Source organism: Erpetoichthys calabaricus, chromosome 13 (genome assembly GCF_900747795.2).
Source record: "Erpetoichthys calabaricus chromosome 13, fErpCal1.3, whole genome shotgun sequence".
NCBI lineage: Eukaryota > Metazoa > Chordata > Cladistia > Polypteriformes > Polypteridae > Erpetoichthys > Erpetoichthys calabaricus.
The window spans coordinates 53466413-53491790 of NC_041406.2; the positions used below are offsets into that span (position 1 = coordinate 53466413).

The 25378-nt window shown below is 39.6% G+C and overlaps 1 long non-coding RNA gene across 1 annotated transcript; it reads right to left on the reverse strand.

Moving 5' to 3' along the window:
- Positions 1–346: 346 nt before the first annotated feature.
- LOC127530071 (uncharacterized) lies at positions 347–3706 on the reverse strand. The gene is made up of 3 exons (XR_007936604.1): positions 3421–3706; positions 525–729; positions 347–410 (listed from the first exon to the last, which is right to left on the reverse strand). It is a non-coding gene; the product is annotated as an uncharacterized LOC127530071 (long non-coding RNA).
- Between the last annotated feature and the right edge of the window lie 21672 nt (positions 3707–25378).

Below are 25378 nucleotides of genomic sequence, written 5' to 3' on the forward strand. Positions count from 1 at the left end.
ATAAGCTTCCGCCGGCCCTTCCTGGTGTGGCGGAATTACCAGCTGTGCACCCAGAAGCACTCCGGGTGTCTCATGTCTTCTTCCCCCCGGGCACTTCCGGGTGTGGCGGAAGTGCTGAGGGCCAGGGCTCCATAGGCATTGGGGCGTCCCCTGGCGGTGACCACGGGCCCCTATAGGGTTGAGCTTCTAAGCTCCGTTCCCGTGGTCCCCAAAGCCACCAGGGCAGTCGCCCCCTTGTGGTCTGGAGGAGGATTAAGTCCTCCTCCAGTCCTTCCGAGCATCCTGGCTGGGTGCCACCCCCAGCCGCTTGCCACACTACTTTTACTCTATTTGCAGTCCTCAAAAACCAACCTTTGAACAAATGTGCTTCATTTTTTGTGAAATACAACAATCCTGTCCCTTTCTGCTCTCTGTAACAACAAGGCAATAAAATGTTACATGCGTTTCTGTAAAAAAGAAAAATGTACCATCTACCAAGTTTAATGTTTCCAGTGCAAGGCTATTAAACTGTCAAAACAACGTACAGAAACTAATAATGGCACCCAACTTATTTCAAAGTCTCTGAGTCAAAGAGCTAGACTGCTGTGTAGTTTATCAGCCCACATTTTTGGTCTCTGTCAAAATTCTGGTTGCTTTTTAAACAGATATGTGGCTAGAAAAACATCCGTGTACTTCACTGCAACAGTATTTTAATAAGCTTGTGCTTCTGTGTCAGCATCAGTAAGAAATCTAGTGAAAGATCAAAAGAAATAATTAGAAAACATTATTGATATAAAAACCTTGTTACATTTTTTGTGTTTTCGAAATGCAGGTCTTTTATCAAAACTTACTCATCCAACAATGAAGCTTTATTTGTCTTTCATGAAACATTCCTATTGTATTCAAATGTTTATGATGTTAAAATTAAGCTTTCCTGTCTTTTCACCTTAATCTTTACACATTAAGCAGATGTTTTATGTTTGATGTTTTTAGAACAATTGAGATTATTACACTTGCAAAGTTTATGATACTGTAACCATGGAACTTTATTGGGTTGCTTTGGCAGCCCATGTGCAAAGAGAAAACGACTAAAGATATGATGGGTATACAGGAGTGGGGACTTTTGCTCCTTTTCATATTTATGTTCTTTACATATGAGTTTTGCCATTGTTTTCCTTCATCTGCCTATAAGCAGTAATGTGTCAATTATTTTTTACTTTCCATGTACATGGATCAGCTGCAACATACTGATCTACTGACTGGTGAAGTGAATCACATTGATTATGTGAAAACAATGGCGTATGTCAAGGTGTGGGATATATTAGGCAGCAAGTCATCACTAAGTTCTTGAAGGTGATGTATTTGAGGCAGAAAAAAATGGTTAAGTAAAAGGATCTGAGCAGCTTTCACAAATTGTGATGGCTAGAAAACTGGATCAGAGCATTTTCAAAACATCAAGTGTTGTAGGGTTTTCCTGATATGCAGTGGTTAGCAGATACCAAACATGGTTCAAGGAAGGACAACCAGTGCACAGGAAACAAACATGGCCTTGGGTGCCCGTTGATGCACATGAAGAACAAGGGCAAGCCAATCTGGTCCAGTCTTACAGAAGAGCTACTGTAACACAGATGGCTGCAGAACGTAGTGCTGGCTATGAGAAACGTGTCAAAACACACAGTGTGTCACAATTACCGTATGGGGGCTGTGCAGCCGCAGATCAGTCAAAGTGTCCATGATGACCCCAATCCACCACTGAAAGTGTCTTCAATTGGCATGTGAACCTCTGAACTGCACCATGGAGCAATGGAAAAAGGTGGCCTGGTCTGATGAATCATGTTTTCGTTTAGATTATTGGAACGGTCAGGTGTATGTAGATTGTTTACCTGGAAAAGATATGACAGTATAATGCACTGTGGGAAGAAGGCAAGTCAGCAGAGGCAGTGTGATACTCTGGGGAGTGATCTGCTGGGAAACCTTGGGTCCTGGCATTAATCGGGGTGTGACTTTGACATTTACCACCTACCTAAAGATTGTTGTAGACCTTGTGCTGCCCATTGATGACAACAGTATTTCCTGGTGGCAGTGGCCTCTTTCAACAGTATAATGTGTCCTGGCACATTGAAAGAAAATTCTCCTGGAATGGTTTGAGGAACATGACAAAGAATTCTTTTGGTGTTGACCATGGCTATGGTAATGGCACTCATAATGTGTTTTGATGGCAATGCGAAAGTAGTGTTATTAATTTTATATTTCAGCCAATAGTATGGGAAAATGGTCCTCAAGCTGTGTACTACAAACCAGCTCTATTGGCCCTGCAGTGTTCTCGGTTTACCTTTCCATGTGTGTGCGTTCCAGTTTAGTAATGGGGCTTGAAGGCATCAGCCCTAATTCATTATTTTCACAATTTCCCAATTGCAGAAACTACTTAAGAAGGCAATGTGGTATATCCATCATCCAAGTATTTGCTTAAATTCATAACAAATGGCATGTGTGCTTCAGTTAATTAGGGAGAGGATCATAATATAGTGAGGACTTATGGCTTGTTTTCTCTACTACTGATTCTCATTACCATTTTTTTTTTTTTTGCAATTAGTAACTTAGTCTTTCTGATTTCGAACACTAAGTGCCTTGTTCACCTGTTTATTTGGAAAGTATATTTTTCTTTGTCTTTTTCATTTCCCAGTATGTTTATTTAAATCTGTATTTTTGAATGAGCAGTACCATCTGCTCTTAAGCCTAGATTACTCTTGAAGCATCTGTGATGGTTGCGAGGGCAACATTGTAAAAATGACACCAAACGCGGAGACATGCTACCCTTACATGGTTATGGCATGCTGAGTTTTCGCTGTGCACTACATACAGAATTCTTCCAGACTAAGAAAAATTTAGATAAGAGGCTGGCGGCAGTAGTGAGGTAAAGTAGGCACCTCTATGATTCCTCTTTCCGTAAGGACCACAAAGATGCACGGATGGTGGTAAATTTATAGAATTAAATTGTGAATAGCCCTGGACAAAATGAAGCAGTAAGTATGAAAACATGGAAAACACAGACACTCCACTTTCTCCATTTGTTTCTCTTAAAGCCAGTAATAACAGGCATAACTGTTCTTCCATCATTTTGAACAATCATGTAAACAATTGCACTCTGACCCCCAAAGGTCACATGGAAAGATAAGTTCCCCTCAGGGATTAATACAGTGTACCAAATGCCAAATTCACTTTCCCTACTGAAAAATGGTTAGGTCTGCAAAATTAACCAAACACTGCCACCTACTGACTATGAGAATATCGATGTGGCAATGGAAAAGACTGTCACAAATATAATTGCATTTTCAAGGCTGACAGTATACACATTGCATGAAAGGCTAATGTTGTAAGTATAAATAGGGCTTTAAAGGAATACTCCCAAAAAATTATATATTTTTTTTGTATGTTACTTACCCGTGTTGTTTGTAGTGACAGTCGTGAAGAATATTTATTCCCATGCAGTGGCCTCATTCGTGTTATATTCCAGTCAGTACTATGGACAAATTGTCTTTAAGCTGAGTGCTGCAAGCTTGCTCTATTGGCCCTGCAGTGTTCTCGGTTTACCCTTAGATGTGTGTGCATTCCAGTTTAGCAACGGGGCTTGAATGCTTCAGTCCCAATCCCTTACTTTCAGCATTAAAATGAGAACTGTCTTTTTTGTTCAGATGCACTTCCAGTTAACACTTTTTCCATTCAAGGTTGTGCACCAAGTACAACAATTCCAGCATCAATAGCCACAGTAATTTGGAAAAAAAGAAAACAAAGCAGATGAATCAATATCTGGAAACAAGGCACAAGGCAAAATTGATCATAACGGGGCTGAGTGGAGTGTTGATCTTCATCATCACTAAGGAGGACCACCTGAAGGTGCTACATTTGAAAAGCCAACAAGGAAGCCACGAAGAAGCCTGCAGTATGATGCTCCTGTTTCAAAAAAAATGTACAGTGTCAGTCCAGAAAGAACAGATACTGTATGTAGGTATAAAATCATTTTTTCATTTCTTTAACTGGCCTCATGTTGTTTCCAGCAAACACCGGACTACAATGTGCTATTGGCTACCACTGAGTCTGGTGTTGTGCAGAGTTGCTTGTCCTTCTTCACATCAAAGCCATTTGATTCTTAACTTGAGGTGTTGCTATTTCAGTTTAGACAGTTCACGGCCAATAGGTTTTTCTGGGCAGTGGGCCATTGTGATGCTCTCACTTTACTAAGTGTTTAAATCTTTGTAGGGTGACAACAAAGTCATTGTATTGCCAAATTTATTGTAATGATCTGATACTACTGGAAACAGATTAGGCACCGGTAACCCAGTTTTCGATTGACGTTTCGTGATTTGAATAGTGCTTTAACTTGCATATCTTATGAGTCGTTAGCAAAAGGAGAAATATTATTAGTTAAGTAAGGTAATAACAATGTTAGTGAAGTCTGCTCACAGGAAAGAAAATTCTGGATAAGGCCCCACCAGCATTTTCAAACCAGAAAAGCTACAATGTTTTAATATATCCACCAAGGTGGGAACGTAGTGGGGGTGCTTTTTGTTTTAGTTAACACATTTCCAGAGACCATTCAGCTATGGCTGGATATAAGTTATCATTTATGCATCAGTTGCTCAGAGAAACTGTATATATCATAAAATCATTCAGTCTTTGTTTTCAGTGTTCTACTTTTCCCAGATTGGCTGAAGATCATTTCCACACAAGTGCATCAATACATCAAGAAGAAGGACTGGAAATCACATGAGAGAATGCTCTGTACTTGCCGCTAGTGATGAGCGAGTGAATTTGGTGAAATCATAGAAATGTTCAGGAACTTTGTTAAACTCTGCAAAATGCAATGAGGTCAATGGTGAATGAGGAGCCTATCTAGTTTTGAAAGGATTATACTGTTCCAATGTTATTTTAAGTGTCCCTGAGGGGTAAGGAAGCATCTGACAAGTATGCTGGACCAAAACTATGACCTGGCTTGTGGGGCAGTACACAGGATCAATGTTATATGTCCACTTCCGGAACTCATAAAATTCTTATTATGATGAAGTAATGTAATACTCAAATGAAAATTCCTAATTTATTTTTTAATGCATGCAGGGTGGAAGGCTGGAGTACTGATTGGGTCGTGAGATCACACATGTCTAAAACAGATCTGCAATGATCTAGCAGTACACAGGAGTTCTGCACATATGCTGGCCTCACCAAGCATCATGAGGAAATGGGAAAAATGTTCATCTAAGATCTGGCTGCAAAGGGAATTTCCAGGAAAATATTTGACAAACAAGGTCACTGATGAACACAAATTATTTAACTGTGAAAAACACTTTAGTAAATTTTGCCATTCAACAGTACTGGCTACCAGTTCACCAAACTCCTAACCTGCCTACATTTAAAATGGACATGAAATAGCTGGGGCCAAAAACTTGATTGGACATGTTTGGAATTATCTTCTTTTAAGTCCAGTAATGGTTACTACCAGAACATACTCTAGGCTTCCTCCTTGTGACTTGTTTTGGAAAAAAGCTGGCTCAGATAACGGAGGAATGTTTGATATGGTATTCACCATGAAAAACTCTCTCATGAAACAATGTCTTTAATTTCCTCTTGGAGCTACCATGCTGAGAGCTTGAAGAGGTGAACAAGAACTCATTTAATAGCATACAGACTTATATTTGGATTAAAATGTTCAGAAGATCAATTTATCAACTTTTCTGCAGCTTAGAATAACTAACCATATTTATTTGATAGCCAGTTTGGAGTAGTGGCTGAGGCATTCGATTTAAACCATAAAAAATCTCATTCCAGTTCCTACCTTTGATCCACCGTATGACTCTGAGAAAATCACATAACTCGATTATAAAAAAAACCAAATATATTTAAAATTTGTACAGCAAACTAATCACGTAAGTCATTTTGGACAAAGATTTCAGCAAAACAGTGGGGATTTTACTTGCACGCAGTTTTGTGAATTTGCTACTAAAATGTATAGTAGCAAAAACTTCACTAAAATTAAGTTTTTTTTTTGGATGAGAAACAATGAATATTGCTCTGTAAGGGTCATTCCACAGGCAAAATGGTGGTCTGCTTCCCCAGTACTGCGTAATCTTCAGCGGTTCTTTCCATGCACTATGTGGCTCCATGCGCTCTCATCTGCCTCAGGTAGTGCCTGCCTCCACATTTCACCTGCTCCTTTGGGGTCAGAGGTAACACCATCTCTGCTCACTTTTCCCAGTTCTGTAGGCTGATCCAAGCCAGGCTTTCTGGTGGCCACATGCCCAGGCCAATGAGATCTAACAATGTTTGTAGGGAAGTGCTGACTAGCCATGTCCCCACACGTTTTTTGCTCTGCACCAGAATAAATTCTGTCATACTTTTGCACGTGGAGGAAAGGGTTGCAGATGAGAATAAAATATATAGGCTAACAATATGAATTTTACTTGTGGTGAATAGTTTCTTTTGTGATTTTTTTTGTGACAAAAAACAAGTTTTGTTGTAAAATCAAATTTGCATGTATTGTCACTAATAATAATTAACTAGAAGCAAATAAAATATTTACAGTATGGATCTAGAAAAACAAACATGACTAGGGTTGCCAACCGTCCTCATTTTTAAAGCACCATGGATTGTCCAGGAGGAATTTATAAAAAAATTTTGAAAATGTCCGGAATTTTGGCTCCTTAAATTTGAAAATCTCCATATCCTATAAATTGAAAGCCGTTCACCAAAGTAGTGCGCACACTTTCTTCCCAGAATCTTCACTTCCATTCTGTTAATAAACAACACAGATATTGACAAGAATAGTCAATATCTGTTCAATTTGGCTTTTTCACTTCATCTTTTGAATTCAGCTTTATCTTCTTGGAAAGTTTACAGTTCGTTATAAATGTTGTTCCTTTCCTTAATTATTTGTAATCCTAATTCACTGGATCTAACTGAATTTATTCAAAATCGAAATAACAATTTCATGTTTTCTATGTGACATCTTATTGTCGATTCTTTTTTCAGTGGCTTGGGTAAACAAGAAATTTCATACATCCAGGTATAGTTCATCGTATTTAAGTACTGCTTGGAAATATTTTAATGGGAAATATTGTTATTACCACCCGTTGTTCCAAAATGGATTTATAATTGTAAGTGAACAAGTCCACTATTAAAGTTTCATCCATCCATCCATCCATTATCCAACCCGCTATATCCTAACACAGGGTCACGGGGGTCTGCTGGAGCCAATCCCAGCCAACACAGGGCGCAGTTAAGTAAAAAAATCACACATTTATTCTGTCATATTCTGTCATGCAATATCTTTTTAGTTATCAGTTGATCAAGCAATAAGTCACTTCTTCAAGTAATTTAATAATATTTTCATAATTCTTTAATTTACAATTCAATTCAATTTCAGTAGCATTCTATGTAAAGATTTCTATTCATATTTATCCAAGAACCCAGATTTACTGAGAAAAATAGCTTCAGTGGAAAAATATTAAAAAATGTACATAAATGCAAATAAACTAGATTGAAAAGAGTCAAATTATTTTTATTTTACTAGAAGTGATTTTACCATGTGTATCATTTTTTACAGGTTTACAACAGTTAAGCTATCCAAATAAGAATGGCAGGAATGACATACAGTTTTCAAAATATTTAATGGGTTATTTATTAGTTTGCCAGTGACTGTGATTGTGGCGATCATACCATAATTATAGTGAAAAACTGCTTCTAAAGGTTTATATCATTTTTAAAAACCATAAAACAGTATAAAGGTGTATTATGGCATCATTGGGAAAGGCATCCTCAAAAGTCCTCATTTTTTGACTCAAATGTCCTCATTTCCAGAGGAAGAGAGTTGGCAGCCCTAAACATGAAGAATAATGTAAGATTAAATTTCTTTTTTGTTGTGTATTCAGGTAATAGGAAATTACTGTTCTTTAGCATTCAGTTTTTAAATTTGTTAGAGTGTTTTTGCTATTATGATGCAGGCTTAACTACTGTGAAGCTTTCCTTCATTTCATCCAAGTTTACATTAAAAGTGCAACTGACCTTTCAGACAAAGCAGCTGTTTTTATAGAGATGGAGTAGAGGATCACTTCCTTGGAGCTTTGTAGTTACACAGCTATAGTGTCTTTAATGGAGAGTAATACCCAGCATATAGGTTGATAATGTTTTTAAATTAATGTCTAACACTATTTAATTTTAAAACATTTGAAGGCAGGGAAGCTGGATAAGCCCATTCTTGTCCAAGCATAATTACAGATCAGATAAACTGCCTTAACTAAAAGACAAGGACACGTAGAATGTGCGAGTGTCTGGAAGGAGGACACATTTTAGACGTGTGAGCACCTCTTCCATGAAGACAGTCTGGGGGAATACAAGTGGCCAAGTAAAAGGATAGAATGGAGGCAGAATTGTGTCTAAACAGGACTGGGATGAATGAGGAATCCCTGCACTACGACATCCCTTTGGTCCAGTAGGGACATAAAGGAAGCCAGGCTAGCAAACATTTAGGCTTACAGAGGTACATTGTCCATTTACACCGGTGGCCATACTGAGTTCTCTGCTGCTTCATCTATGCAGACAGCCATTTTCTGACTTTTATCCAAGGGCCATGCTGGACCATGTCAGACCACAGACCAATCAACAAGCCACCTGGTAACCTAAATATACAAGATAAACTATTTGTTTATCAGGTTGTATGATTTGTCCAACAAATATTTTACTCTGCTTATATTTTGTGCAAAACTGGAAATCTTAATTTAATCTATGTATGTTTAAAAAGTGTAACTTTCTTGGCTCCTTGTTCTGGTATCTAATTCCCTCAGACTTTAGATGTTAAAGAAAGGGGAAAGTACTGAACTACAGTAGCAGTCAATCCTGACACTGACCAAGCTGAAAAGAGAAAACATACAGTGTACAAGGCCTATAGATGAGATCTGAGTATTCTGTTTAGGTCTACATAATAACAATTGGAATAATCTGGTGGTCATCGTTGGACTCAACAAAACAGTCAATATGTGCATCAAGTTTCTAATCTCGCACATACATATTTATTTATTTCCTTTCTGTAGTTTAGTTTATTTGTCCTTTGCACTTACAAAAGGCCTTGTGATGGAATTCATTATGCAAGGTTCTCTATAAAATGAACATTTTTTGATTTTCAGATACAGTCGGTATTATCCCAGTGATTTGGATCCGAATTAAGAAGATTATAAAATGAATGGCTGGATGAATTTGGTGTTGTGTAAACTAAGGAGTTATTTTTTAAACAGTTGTATCTGTAAATGACCGCAAAATTATTCTGCACATAGGGAACGTAACAACGTACAATACCGGAAGTGTGAAGAAACAGTGAGGACAAATGCTATCTCTGAAATGGTGACCTTTAGATTTGTTGCACCCCTTGGTAAGCAGAGCGAGGTACGCAATTAATTGTATGTTATTTCATTTCTTTATTTGTTCTGTTTTTTTGTAGAATGTTAAAAAATGTACATTTATATTTTTGTTTATAGTTTTCACAGTGCTCGTGACAATATAACGGCTACAATAAAGAGCCAAAGTTCGAGACATAAATAAAGATAAATGCACCAGTCTGAGACTCTCTGCGTGTCGATTCTATTGAAACCAAGGGCTGCTACAGTATCCATTGTTATCCTCATTCTGTCTTTGAATGAAATTAAATTGAGAACAAGGAACAACAGCTTGTGAAACTGCATTAAAAAACTGATGACCCACTTGAGAAACTGTTTTCAATTACGTTGTCAACCTCACTCACATTTCCAAACTTAATTTATGTGAGATGTCATACTTCTTGATATTGAATGCTTTATTTTAAACTATTTAATCAAAATCACAGCATTGGTATGAAAAGGTAGATAGAAACCATGTCACAGTACAATTAGCACCTTGCTAGAGATGAGAGAACGTTCAAAGGGAATGTTATCTGAGTGGATTACGTCCTGCTGCAGATTAGCACTGAATAGGCAGAATGTATCTTCTTGGCTTTTGGGATAAAAAGGTGCTACCTGACAGTCTGCATTGTGCTGTGATACACTACAGCACGAAATGCTTCTATGTTATACGCTTTTCTAAAGTATACTTATGTAAGCTGTCTGATTTTCAGAAAGAGAGCTTCAAAAGGATTTTACAGAGAAAACAAAGCCACATGAAACTTCAGCAGAATAAAGATGTTCAACAACACAGGTATACTTTTAAAGACGTTTTAAGGTGATATTCATGATTTACTTGGCTGCTGTTTCAGAAAAGGAAGCACTCTTAAATGACAACAGCTGAACTGGAGTAGCGATGCAGAAGCTCTTGGATGGCAGACGGCCGTGCTAAGTTTGGTGATCCAACAGGTTGAATGATAGATTTCTTGAGTGTTTAAAAATTATTATCTCAAACTAAAATAATGAAATTGTAGTATGCAGAACAAAATGAAACACACAGTGTCACAGCAGGTACTGATGATAAATGAAGAATACTTGGACTTTGACTTCACTTGTAAATGGTCTGAAGTTCAAAGGTCTGGCTGTGTCCCCAGGCTCTGGTGTCCAATGACGTGATGACTGTCAACACTAAATTGGACTTGCAATTGGACTGCATCAGTTTTAAACAGTAATTTAAGATGAAGATCATCCATCAGCTGTGGTATACCGGGGATGTACAGCTCCCAAACCCGGACACAGAATGGCACATGTGCAAAAACGACACACGGTTTATTTCTTCGTGGGGCAGCTCTATTTCCCGCTCCCCACTTCAGAGCAAAGTACACAATTATTCGCAGCTGTAATGCTCAGTCACTTCTTCCTTCTTTCTCCTTCCTTCTCTCTTTCTGTGCTGCCTCCACTCCTCTGCCAGCAAGCTTTGTCTTCCTCCTCCTAACTGGCTCTTTGAACGGAGTGAGGCGGCCTCTTTTATAGTGCACCCAGAAGTGCTCTCTGATCCTCTTCCAGCAGCACTTCTGAGTGTGGTGTAAGTGCTGCATGCCAGGGCTCGGGAACTGTGGTGGTGGCCACGGGCCCCAGCAGGGTTGAGCTTCTGACCTCCAAACCCGTGGCCCTGGTGTAAGCCAGGGGGGTTGCCGTCTTGTGTTCCGAGGGAGGTATTGCCCTGAATTTGTCCTCTCTCCAGGTCCTTCCATCACAGGAGTGTCCTGGCTGGGCAAGGGGTCCAGCCATCCGCCACACAGCACACCCATTCTCATAACCTGCTCAAAGTGTAATGTACTTGTCCAAGCATTATAGATTTTCTAAGGCACGCCTGAAATATAATTTGTAATGTTAAAGAATTTTTAACAACTAAAGCCGGCTACACATGACAATATAATTGGAACATAAGTACACAAGAAATTTGACAACGAGAGGAGGCCATTAAACTTGTTTGTTTAACTAATAACTAAGTGGCCCCAATATTTCATCCCGATCCTTCTTTTAAGGTTGTCAAGGTTTCTGCTTCAACTACATGTCTTGGTAATTTGTTCCAGAATTCTTTGTGTAAGTAAGTCCTTCTTGGTTACGATTCTAAATGCATTTCCCTTCATTTTCAATGGTGTCCTTGTGTACATGATTCACTGTTAAGTTGAAAGAATTCTGCTGGATCTGCTTTATCAATGTGTTTGTGAATTTTGAATGCCTTATAGAGGAAACCGGATAAGTGCTGTAACACTGGCTTGTGTGGATATTGACAATACTTATGAGCACATCCATTGCTAGATTCCACTTGATCTCTTTCTCGATTAATCGTTTTTTGTTGTAATAAAAAAAAAAGGTAGGACTGGTAATAGAAAAATTATGTGCTTAAATGAGCCAGTCTAACCAGAGAATTAAGGCAGTAGATTGTGAATTGCTCACTTCTCTACAGTTGCAAATAGGAGGTTGCAAGTCTAACCAGCATCTCCAGATCACTGCCTAGTGTCTAGCATAATATTTTTTAACTATCTCAGACCTTATGATTTCAAATATACTGTATGGACTACATCCTAAAACTAAAGCACTGTTTCTGTGTAATATTGTCAAGCATTGAATATACTATATATTCAAATTCATATTCAAATACATGTGTACATTTTGGAAAAAAAACCCAAAACAATTCAAGTACTGTACTGGAGTATCTATATGTTATGCCTTGTACAAAATGGTTGTGGTAAGCCACTAGGGCACATATAGTGACCAGAATATAACCTAAAACCAAAATATTAGCAGAAATTTTAATCGGGAAGTCAAACGACCTTTTGTCTTATTCAAAATCATTACAGAAAAAACACATTTAAACATGGAAGTGTGAACGAGTCTTTTGAGAACAATGTTTCTTGTTTTCTACCGAGAAAAAAACTTAAAAACCCTCCAAAAACTTATTTTAGTGAGTTTTGTTTTCTGCAATTGTAAAATCATCTGCATAATGAATTTTAAAGTCAGTTTCAATAAACCGAATGGGAATCGAAACTTTCCTGTTTCACTCATTACTACAAGTGACAGCAGTATATTAGCAACAGCAGTCAAGGAATAGAACAATATGTAAAAGATATACACTATAAGAACACATATCAGGTACTGACGTGTTCAGTTGGACCAACTAAAAATCCTAGTGTACACACATTTTAGCAAACAACATAGATCTTAAATGTCTTTATTTTGGGAGTCGGGAAGACAAACATTAATTTCATTTAAAAGGGTCATACAGAGGCTTTGTGGAGTTCGTGCTTTGTGTAGTTGGGATCTTCTTGTATTCATGTGTCATTTCTCCTTGGATTTGATTTGTGTGTCTAGCATGGTTAGGTCCCTGATTGCCTGCTTTGGATTTTTTTTTTAAGAATTTTGTTGTTTTTAATTAGAAACTGACAACATTCTATACATTCACGTCAAACTTAACAAATCAAAGCAAAACTCAACCCACAGCCAAGAGAAAGAGAGAAAAGCCAGCAACTGAAGCTACTTTATGAAAGGCACAAGAAAGGAAGGGTATCTTTTTCCCCTAAATGGAAGCTTATTCTAAAATGTTATTGATTAAATCCTGCCATATTTTAAAAAAGGTTTTGAACAGTGTAGCGTAGAAAAGGAAATTACAGTTTGTTTGACCTTCTCCACTTTAAGCCCATCTGGAAGTACACCAAACAAAGCTGTTAATGGGTTAGGAGTGATTGTGACACCAAGGCCTGTCCAAAATGTTGTTAATTTGGAGCGCCCAGAACATGTGGCCCAGTGAGGCTGGAGCTAGGTTACAACGTTCACATGTTGGATCTTGCCCTGGAAACATTTTGGACAATTTCAAACGAGATAAATGTGCTTGATAAAAGATTTTAAGTTGAATGATTGAATGCTTTGCACATATGGAGCTCAAGTGTATTCTGTTCTTGGCTGCTTTCCACTCCTTTTCTGAAATGTTGAGTGACAGATCCTTTCCCCAATGTCCTTTAGGATCTTTGAAAGAAAGGGACTTTAACATATTCTTATAAATTGTAGAGATTCTATCTGAGTGTTCAAAACTGATCAATAGTTCTTCTGGAATAGGACAAGGTGGAAGGTAAGGGAAATTGGGCAGGCTCTGTTTAGCAGAGTTTCTAGCTTAAAAGTAGTGAAAGAATTGCATTTATGTATTTGAAGTGTAATTGTTCGTAGGATGCAAAGACATTATCTATGTACAAGTCTCTAAGTGTTTTGATCCCAGAAATTTTCCAGACATTATGTAATGTACCATAAATGTTTGAGAGGGTGGAAAAAAAGTAGTTGTCATGTAGAGATGCAACAGATAAAAGCTTCTCTGTCTTTTTTTTTTATTAATTTTATTGTAAACATTCCATACAAATAGATCAATTTTTACGAAAAATAGGATTAAAAGCAAATCAAACCCCACCCCTGAGAAGGAGAGCATTGCCAAAGGAGTAAAACTTAAGGCTTGTAAACATGCCTAAATTATTGAGTTTAATAGGGCAAAAAAAAGATAAATTGAGAAGGAAAAGAAATGAGGAAAAAATTATTTCTTCTTATTCTAAAATATTGATTAAATCCTGCGAGGTTTTGAAAAAATTCTGTAAAGATCCCCTAACAGAATTTGATTTTTTCCAATTTCAAATAATATTAAACATCGGTTTCCCACTGACTTATCAGAGGAGAGTTAGGATTCTTCCAATTTAACAAAATAAGTCTGCTTGCCAAAAGTGTAGTGAATGCAATTACAGTTTGCTTGTCCTTCTCCACTTCAAGTCCATCTGGAAGAACACCAAACACAGCTGTTAATGGGTTAGGAGGGATTGTGACACCAAGGCTGTCTGAGAGGCACTTAAAAATTTTGGTCCAAAATGTTGTTAATTTGGTACATGCCCAAAACATGTGACCCAGTGAGGCAGGAGCTTGGTTGCAGCGTTCACAGGTTGGATCTTGCCCTGGAAACATTTTGGACAGTTTTAAGCGAGACAGATGAGCTCGATATATAATTTTGAGTTGAATAATTCTATGCTTTGCGCATATGGAGCTTGAGTGAATTCTCTGCATTGCTACCTTCCACTCCTTTTCTGATATATTAATTAGATCTTTTTCCCATTGTCCTCTTGGATCTTTAAAAGGAAGGGACTCTAATAAAATTTTATATATTGCAGAAATGGTGTCTAAGTCCTCGAAGTTGAGCAGTATTTTTTCCAGCATGGTGGAGGGTATGAGATGAGGAAAATCGGGCAGGTTCTGTTTGACAAAGTTTCTAATTTGAAGATAGTGAAAGAAATATGTAGCTGGAAGGTTAAATTTAGAATGTAATTGTTCAAAGGATGCAAAGATATTGTCTATATAAAGATCTCTGAGCAATTTAATCCCAAATCTTTTCCAGATATTAAAAACTGGATATGTTTGCGAGGGTTGAAAGAGGTGGTTCTCTTGCAGGGGTGCCACAGATAGATTTTCCATCTTAAATTGCTTTCTAAATTGGTTCCACGTTCTGAGTGAGTGAAGCACAATTGGGTTATTAGTATATTTGCGATAACTTGCATTTATTGGAGTGCAGAGCAGGGAATATAAAGAAGTGCTGCAAGATTTTACTTCTATTGCGGACCAGGCCTGTGTATGTTCATTTATTTGTGTCCAGGTTTTTATGGCTTGTATGTTTGCTGCCCAGTAATAAAACTGAAAATTAGGTAGAGCCATGCCACCTTCTGCCTGAGGTCTTTGTAGGGTCGCTCTTCGGAGACATGAATGTTTTGAGTTCCAAATAAATGAGGTTATGGTTGAATCTAATTGCTTAAAAAATTATTTATTGATATATATTGGGATGTTTTGAAATAAAAAAAGAAGCTTAGAAAGGATATTCATCTTAACAACGTTAATTCTTCCGGCTAGAGTGAGATGAAGAGTTGACCATCTATTCAAGTCTTGCTTCATTTTTTCCATTCAGATGGCGAAATTTTGTTGATAAAGAGCTTTATGTTTACTTGTGATATTTACCCCTAAGTATTTAAACTGATCTGCTATGGTAAAAGGTAGGGTGTCCAATCTAATATTATATGCTTGTGAATTCACTGGAAAGAGTATACTTTTATTCAAATTAATTTTGAGACCAGAGATCTTTTGAAAATCTGAAAGCGCTGTTAAAACTGCAGGCACAGGGTTTTCTGGGTATGATATATATAAAACCATATCATCTGCATATAGAGATGTTCCACTCCTTCTCGGATAATCCCCTTTATCTGATAAGAATTTCGACAGTGGACCGCCAGTGGTTCAATGGCGATTGCAAACAGTAGTGGTGACAAAGGGCATCCTTGTCTGGTGCCACATTCTAGTTTAAAGTAGTCTGAACAGATGTTGTTAATACAGACTGAGGCTTCTGGTCTGGTGTACAGTAGTTTAATCCATGCACAAATATTCGGGCCAAACCCAAATTTCTCCAATACAGTGAAAAGGTAGTTCCATTCAATGATATCAAATGCTTTTTCTGCATCCAATGATAATAGTATCTCTGGGGTGTTTGACTTTGCTGGTGAATATATTACGTTAAACAGGCGTCGAAGATTGGAAGATAAGTGTCGGCCTTTAATAAATCCAGTTTGATCCTGTCATATTACCGAAGGCAGCACTTTCTCCATCCTTCTAGCTATGATTTTTGAGAGTATCTTAACATCATTATTCAGAAGTGAAATTGGTCTGTATGATGCACATTGTAACAAGTCCTTATTTTGTTTAGGAAAGACGGTGATTCATGCTTGACAAAAAGTTTGAGGTAGAATTTGATTTTCTCTAGCTTCTGTAAATGTTGCCAATAAGAGGGGAGCTAGCTGAGTAGAGAATTTCTTATAAAATTCTATAGGGTAGCAATCAGGGCCTGTTGATTTCCCACCTTGAAGTGACTTTTTAGCATCTTGTAATTCTGATAGGGTCAGAGGTTTATCCAGTTCCTCAGCAGTAAACGTATCTATTTGTTATATCTGTAATGTATCCAGAAATGCATTAGATTGTCTGTCTTAAAGTGCTTCCTGCATTGGTTCCATATTCTGAGAGAATGAAGGGCAATTGGATTATTAGTGTAATGATGATAGTTTGTATTAACCGGGGCACAGAGTAGGGAATATATTACTTCTATTGCAGACCAGGCTTGTGTATATTCATCGATTTTGTGTCAATGTCCAGGACTTTATAGCTTGTATATTTTCCGCCCAGTAATAAAATTGAAAGGTAGGTAGTGCCATGCCCCCTTCTGCTTTAGGTCATTGAAGTGTCACCCTTTCGATGTGTGGATATTTCACATTCCAAATAAGTGAAGCTATGATTGAGTCTAATTTCTTAAAAAAGTATTCTGTAGAACTGTGCAGAATTCTTATCCAAGCAAATTGATTATTTTCTTGAGACAAATGCAACTTCGTGGGTACGTATAGACTCATTTCAAAGTGGAAAAACATCCGGTTCTAATAGCTACCCAGCGAAATTTTATAAAACAAATTTTGAATACGTTAGCTCCACTATTATTAGCAACATTTATAAAAGCTAAAGACAACAAATTCTACCTCATACTTTTTGCCAAGCATTAATTACCATCTTTCCCAAGAAAAATAAGGACCTACTACAATGTGCATCATAAAGACCAATCTCTCGCCTGAATAATGATGTTAAAATACTCTCCAATGTTCTAGCCAGAAGGTTTGAGAAAGTGCTTCCTTCTGTAATATCACAAGACCAGACTGGGTTTATTAAAGGCAGGAACTTCTAACCTTCAATATTTGTTTAATATAACATATTCACCCATTATATCTAACATCCCAGAGATTTTATTATCTTTAGGCAGAAAAAGCATTTGACATAGTTGAATGGGTCTACCTATTCACCACATTGTACAAATTTGGGTTCGGTTCAAACATATGTGCATGGATAAAACTACTCTATATTAACCCATAATCCTCATCAAGTATTAACATTTCATACAACTTCAAACTAGAACATTGTGCTTGACAAGGATGCCCCTTCTCACCTCTGTTCTTTGCTATTGCCATTGAACCTTTGGCTGTATACTCTTGAAATGAATCAGCGGTAAAGAGGATTGTCAGAAAAGGACTTCAACAGAAAATATCACTATATGCAGATGATATGGTACTGTATATATCTGACCCATGAAATTTCTGTGCCAACAGTCCTAAAAGCATTATAAGATTTTCAAAAGATATCTGGGGTTAAAATCAATATAAATAAAATTGTGGTTTTTCCAGTGAATTCTCTAGCATGTAATATCAGACTGGACACCTTCCCATTTACCTTAGCATATCAGTTTAAATATCTGGGGGTAAATATTGCAAGTAAATATAAGGCTCTTTTTCAACAAAATTTTTCTGTGTGCATGGAAAAAAGTAAACAAGACGTGAACAAATGGTCTACACTCCACCTTACATTAGCAGGGAGAATCAACATTGTTAAGATGATCATCCTCGCTGCTCTTCCTATTTTAAAGCATCCCCTGTAAAAGAATTAGTCTCAACACACTTGGAAGGTTTGGGGCAACCACCTGTATGATGTTCTTGGCTGCAAAAGGGTATGAAAATTTGACACAACTGTCTTTGGTGAGTTCCCGACTGAACTGATTTACTGGTGGAAAAGATGGCAGCTTTAAAGGGTGATACCAGATGTGATGTCATCTGAAACTGGAAGTGACGTCTTTCTTGGCACTAGAACTGGAAGTGACGTCATTCTTGGCTCCGGGACCGGACGTGACGTTGTTGTTGGAACATCAAGTAGGTTTTCCCGTATTTGGCCTTCAGAGACGATAGAAGAAGGTTTAGCGCACCCCGCCACCCCTTGGCCTGGTAGATAATTACCTCCACTTGGCCCACTCAGCTTCTACCTAATCGCATGTGTGTGACACCTCATATACATTAACACATCATTTTTTAAGAAATTAGTTTTTTGATTTTTTTCTGACGATCATTGGTCTTATTTCAAATAGCCCAAAACATAATAAATTGCTATTTTCTAATTCTAAATCAAATCAGGCAATTATTGATAAAACCAAGAGGCAGACACATACTGAAATTCCAAGTATGATCGACTCAGTTGCTGAGCCCTGAGACAGTCTAGTGGCTTGTGGAGCCAGTCTTGCCATTAGGAAGCTGTACCACGGTTCAAAAAATTAAGCAAATAAAGATGTGCTAATGAGCAGAGTGTAGCTTATTTATGAACAACTTGACCAAAAGCTTATTTTGTTTATCTAGAGATTAAACATTTATTCAGCCACAGGTGGGACATATTTTAATAATCATTATGTATAGGGGAGTAGCTGTTCCATCCAGTAGCTCCATTCTAATTTACAATTCCAGAAACCACAATTCTTTAAGGTTGGAGAAAGAGTCTGAGAGACAAAAATACAGGGATACCATGTTTTAGAAAGGTTAGATCACTATGATAGAATTGCTCCCACCCCTTGTTCAGAGGCATCAACCTCATTTTCAAACACGGGAGCTCTGTCAAAGTGTGCAAGTAAGGAGGCTTTATGTACTAAAGTGGTTGAAGGCACTATTACTAATCATCAATAATACTTATTGAAACCTGGGGTTTTAAGGAGGTTGGTACCATAGAGTTTTTAATTGGTTAATTTTTAGCATTCATAAGCAACTGTATGGAAGAAATACAAAAATAAAGAAATGCCATTAGTTTCACATTTTTGGCTTTTCATATCAGTTATCTCCAGAAAAACAGGTTAGCACATTATGGCAGAGACACATATATTCTCTTCAGTGTCACAATAAATAAGACATGTTATCAAAATCCATCCTAAGAACAATTTCAACAAGTAATAAAAATATAATTTATAAAAGCCCGAAAAATCAGTAGCAGTTTTCACTAATCCTCAGGGGATTGTTAGGTACTCATAATGTCCTATAATTTGATTTAAGCAATTTTCTCCTTATCTCCCTCCCATATATATATATTTGGCATTAAATACTTTACAAGTGTAATTTTGCAGAAAATAACCTTTTGGCACAAAATTATGAAGGAAATTAGTATTGTGGCTGCCAGCTGTTACTGTAAATGAGTTATTTAAAAAGAACACAGGAGCACAGATTAAAGATAGTCAGGGGTAAAGTTTGTACATATATTAAGTTTTTCTTAGCACAGGGAAGACTATATAAATGGAATAATTAACCCAGCAGTGCAATTGTACTTTTAAGGACCTTAAAATCTCAACCTGATGATATATTCTGAAATGTAAATAAGGATTGGTAGGATATGTTGGAGTGAGTGGCCTGTTCAAATTGTTCTAATGTTTTTATTCATTGCAGGAAATGGTATTAAAAATAAAGCATAAGAAGTTGTTCAATAGTAATTTTATTTAAGGACTACAAGTCAATACAAGGGTAGAGAGAGCCATCTTTCATTTCAACAAGGGAGAAATTGGCACCAATTTTGAAGATGAGAAATGATTTTTTTCTGTATGGCTTCTCTATTTTATAAAAGATAAAAATTATGTACTGTACATGCCTTTGAAAAAGTATAATTACCCAATCATAATTGTGAAATACCTGTAGAGATAGATTAAATTAGCATAATGGCCATCCCATAAAGCTTTATAATGATTTTAGAATCAGACATTAATCAAATGTTTATACATGAATTACTCCCGCGTAATTTCCTTAAGTTGTTACTGCATTATTCTTTGATTGGTAGTGAAATCCTAAAATGTACACTTTGATCCAGTTAAATGGAAAAAGTGTAAGATATCCACTCTTCCACATGAACATCCTTGGGGAGAAAAACCTGGGTGCCTGGAAGAAACCCCACACAATCATGAGGAAAACATACAATCTCCATACAGACAATGGCTAGGCTTAGAGTCCATGAGGCGGCAGCACTAATCACTGTGCCATCATGCTACCTGTAACTGTAATAGAGGAGCTACTGAGTGAACAGTGCTGAGCAAAGCAAAAATTACTGTGGAAAGAATATTATTGTCCAAGGGATGTTATAAAGGAGATGATACAGTATATTGTAAATAAGTACTTCAACATTTAGATGTTGTGTTTATGAAATCTGTTAAATTTAATATCATGTTGTTGTGATGTGGAATTTTGCATACAAGTTGTTAAATATTTTGTATGTCTTTATTTGTAACTTAGACAAAGCAATGTAATATTAGTGTTACATTATTGATAATAACAGCAATGGTTTAAGAACCCCTTCTCCCCTTTTAGGAATGAGTCTCTTTGAAATTTATGACAGGGTTAGGGGGGGGGGGGGGGGAAGTGCCTCAAACAAGTTTGGCCAATACTTCTCTGCTGAAGTCTCTCAGTCAACCCCCACATGAAAGCCAGGATGCCTAACTGCCAAGATTTACCTTAACACATGGTTTGGAGGGCAGGTGTGAAGGTATTCTGTACCCCCGTTGGTCTGAAGTATGGCTGTTTGGAACTGTCTTGTATCAGAAGCCTTTAAGTACCACAACGCCCTATTGGCTCTAGGGGTTGGACAGAAAACCTATACATTTGCTTGCTTTACCTTGATGTCTGTCTTTTACCAAACTAATGAAAGACTATCTTACACCGTGAACTGAAAAGCACAACACAATGAAGAGCACAGCTAGGCAGCCATATTGAGACTGAAGAAAGCTGACCACAAATGATGCCTTAACTAGAGACATTTTAAGTAACTAACAAGTCTGTGTGCTGCCTGAAACTACACACCACCATTTTATTAGGTTGAATAGTTGTCAATATTCAAATGTACTTTGCATATTGTTATTATTTATGAATATTATCAATAATACATTATTTAAATTGTAACTTAACTCCTGCTTGTCTTTTACTACACCTAATTGCCTGAGGTTACTCATGTAGAAGGGAAGGTGGGGAGAAGTTATATGGTACAATACTTTATAAACAGTGGTAAGTCTGTGAGATTGGAGGCATTCTGACAAAGGCTACATATTAATAATACAAAAGGGAAATATTACTCTACCAAGACAAAACACATGTTATATGAGTATCTTGTCCATATGACATATTTTGTACCTAGTATATATTTATTTCACCATGTAGTTTATTACTTTCTGAAAATTGGACACAAAGGAGCCTCCTTTATTTTTGAGACGTGTCTGGGATTCAATTGCATTTAATAAGCACCAACAAAAATTGACATGGAATGCCGTGCGAACAATACAGAGCAACACTACTTGACAAACTGCCACAGAATACTGTAAGCATGCTACAGCTAGCGGCGAAATTTGCAACTAAGTCCTGATTGCGTGCCAAGTACAGATTCTAGTTATTTTTGGATACCCCTCGTACATTCATTGTGTAATTTTTAACTAGAATAACAATTGACAATTTTGCATGTTAAATACTAGCTGTCCCGTGCGGCTCCGCCCACGTATTAGTGAAAAAGGAGAGTGAGGAGGGCCCTACCCGGCTCCCCACTCCTGACGTCACACATACCCCTCCCCTCAGCCTGCAGCCTCTGTCTCGGAATGGAGGGAATATATCACTCCTGCAAGCGAACTATGATACATAGTGCAATGAGAGAAGTCGCAATATCAACTGGAATGTTCAAGCAAATTATAGAAAAAAAAACAGATCTAAATCCACTAAGTAGTTCTCTTGTGAAAAGTAGACAGACAGACATTAGATTTTATATATATAGAGATGAGGTCCATTTGTCCCCTCCTCGAACCGCCACCTTATCGTGGTGGAGGGGTTTGCGTGTCCCAATGATCCTAGGAGCTCTGTTGTTTGGGGCTTTATGCCCCTGGTAGGGCCACCCAAGGCAAACTGGTCCTAGGTGAGGGATGAAACAAAGTGCCAGGACTGGAGGTGGGGCTCGATGGCGAGCGCCTGGTGGCTGGGCTTGCACCCATGGGGCTTGGCCGGGCACAGCCTGAAGAGGCAACATGGGTCCTCCTTCCCATGGGCTCACCACCTATAGGAGGGGCCAAGGAGGTCGGGTGCAGTGTGAGTTGGGTGGTGGCCGAAGGCGGGGACCTTGGCGGTCCGATCCTCGGCTACAGAAGCTGGCTCTTGAGACGTGGAATGTCACCTCTCTGAAGGGGAAGGAGCCTGAGCTTGTGCATGAGGTTGAGAGGTTCCGGCTAGATATAGTCGGGCTCACCTCGATGCACAGCTTGGACTCTGGAACCAATCTCCTTGAGAGGGGCCGGACTCTCTACCACTCTGGAGTTGCCCCCGGTGAGAGGTGCCAAGCGGGTGTGGGTATACTTATTGCCCCCCGACTTGGAGCCTGTACATTGGGGTTTACCCCGGTGGACGAGAGGGTAGCCTCCCTCCACCTTCGGGTGGGGGGATGGGTCCTAACTGTTGTTTGTGCGTATGCACCGAACAGCAGTTTGGAGTACCCACCCTTTTTGGAGTCCCTGGAGGGAGTGCTAGAGGGCATACCTTCTGGGGACTCCCTCGTACTGCTGGGAGACTTCAATGCTCACGTGGGCAATGACAGTGAGACCTGGAAGGGTGTGTCTGGGAGGAATGGCCCCCCCGATCTGAACCCGAGTGGTGTTTTGTTATTGGACTTCTGTGCTCATCACAGATTGTCCATAACGAACACCATGTTCAAGCATAGGGGTGTTCATATGTGCACTTGGCACCAGGACACCCTAGGCCTCAGTTCGATGATCGACTTTGTGGTCATGTCGTCGTACCTGCGGCCACATGTCTTGGACACTCGGGTGAAGAGAGGGGCGGAGCTGTCAACTGATCACCACCTGGTGGTGAGTTGGCTTTGATGGTGGGGGAGGATGCCGGTCAGGCCCGGTAGGCCCAAACGTGTTGTGAGGGTCTGCTGGGAACGTCTGGCAGAGTCCCCTGTCAGAAGTAGCTTCAACTCCCACATCCGGCAGAACTTCGACCACATCCCGAGGGAGGTGGGGGACATTGAGTCCGAATGGGCCATGTTCCGTGCCTCTATTGTTGAGGCAGCTGACCGGAGCTGTGGCCGTAAGGTGGTCGGTGCCTGTCGTGGCGGCCATCCCTGAACCCGTTGGTGGACACCGGCGGTGAGGGATGCTGTCAAGCTGAAGAAGACCCTACCGGACCCTTTTGTCCTATGGGACTCTGGAGGCAGCTAATAGGTACCGGCAGGCCAAGTGGAATGCGGCTTTGGTGGTTGCTGAGGCATGAACTCGGGCATGGGAGGAGTTTGGGGAGGCCATGGAGAACGACTTTCAGATGTCTTTGCGGAGATTCTGGTCCACCGTCCGGCGTCTCAGGAGGGGGAAGCAGTGCAGTGTCAACACTGTATATGGTGGGGATGGTGCGCTGCTGACCTCGACTTGGGACGTTGTGGGTTGGTGGGGGGAGTACTTCGAAGACCTCCTTAATCCCACTAACATGCCTTCCGATGAGGAAGCAGAGCCTGAGGACTCGGAGGTGGGCTCCCTCATCTCTGGGACTGAGGTCACCGAGGTGGTCAAAAAACACCTTGGTGGCAGGGCCCCCGGGGGTGGATGAGATACGCCCGGAGTTCCTCAAGGCTCTGGATGTTGTAGGGCTGTCTTGGTTGACACGTCTCTGCAACATCGCATGGACATCAGGGACAGTGCCTCTGGATTTGGCAGACTGGGGTGGTGGTCCCCCTCTTTAAGAAGGGGGACTGGAGGGTGTGTTCCAACTACAGAGGGATCACACTCCTCAGCCTCCCTGGAAAAGTCTATTCGGGGGTTCTGGAGAGGAGGGTCCGTCGGATAGTCGAACCTCGGATTCAGGAGGAACAGTGTGGTTTTCGTCCTGGTTGCGGAACAGTGGACCAGCTCTACAGCCTTAGCAGAGTCCTGGAGGGTGCATGGGAGTTTGCCCAACCAGTCTACATGTGTTTTGTGGACTTGGAAAAGGCGTTCGACCGTGTCCCTCTGGGAATCCTGTGGGGGGAGTATGGGGTACCGGACCCCCTGATAAGGGCTGTTCGGTCCCTGTACAACCGGTGTCAGAGCTTGGTCCGCATTGCCAGCAGTAAGTCGAACCCGTTTCCAGTGAGAGTTGGACTCCGCTAGGCTGCCCTTTGTCACCGATTCTGTTCATAACTTTTATGGACAGAATTTCTAGGCGCAGCCAGGGTGTTGAGGGGGTCCGGTTTGGTGGACTCAGGATTGGGTCACTGCTTTTTGCAGATGATGTTGTTCTGTTTGCTTCATCAGGCCGTGATCTTCAGCTCTCTCTGGATCGGTTCGCAGCTGAGTGTGAAGCGGCTGGGATGGGAATCAGCACCTCCAAATCCGAGACCATGGTCCTCACCCGGAAAAGGGTGGAGTGCCCTCTCAGGGTTGGGAGCGAGATCCTGCCCCAAGTGGAGGAGCTTAAGTATCTCGAGGTCTTGTTCACGAGTGAGGGAAGAATGAAGCCTCGGATAAGCGGAAGAGGATGGATGGATGGATGGAGGTAAACATGATGTATGCAACCCAGAGGCAAGAATTGGATAAAAATAGGGTGTGCTGTGTAAGACAGATGTAGCCTCATAGGTGAAGCACAAACTTATAATCCAGTGTCACACAAGTGTGGTTGGGGGGCAACATATGGGCTCATTAAACCCCAAGTCGAGGTTCGGCGCTGTTGCCTTATGCTTCCCCTCTTTCTCTTCAACAGATCTGACAACAGGCAATGAAGTCACTTCAGGGTTTTAGCCCCTGAGCCCACCTCTTCCACCCTGGCTTCCTCTTAGTGGGTTTCACCGCCATCTTGGAGCACTCTGATTTTTGATTTACATCTGGAAAGGTGTTCTTTATTTGCTAATGTTTATATTTTCATCAAATAAATGGGGTTCACCTTACGCTGCCCCAACTCTTTATGATCTCTATCTTGTCTTTTTTTTCCACACCAGTTATTGATATATTTCATTATACTATACCTGCTATTCTCCTTTTTTATTCTTCCATATGTTGAGTAGTGATGTGTAGGTCAAACATTCAAGAAAGAATTCCACTATATTCTCTT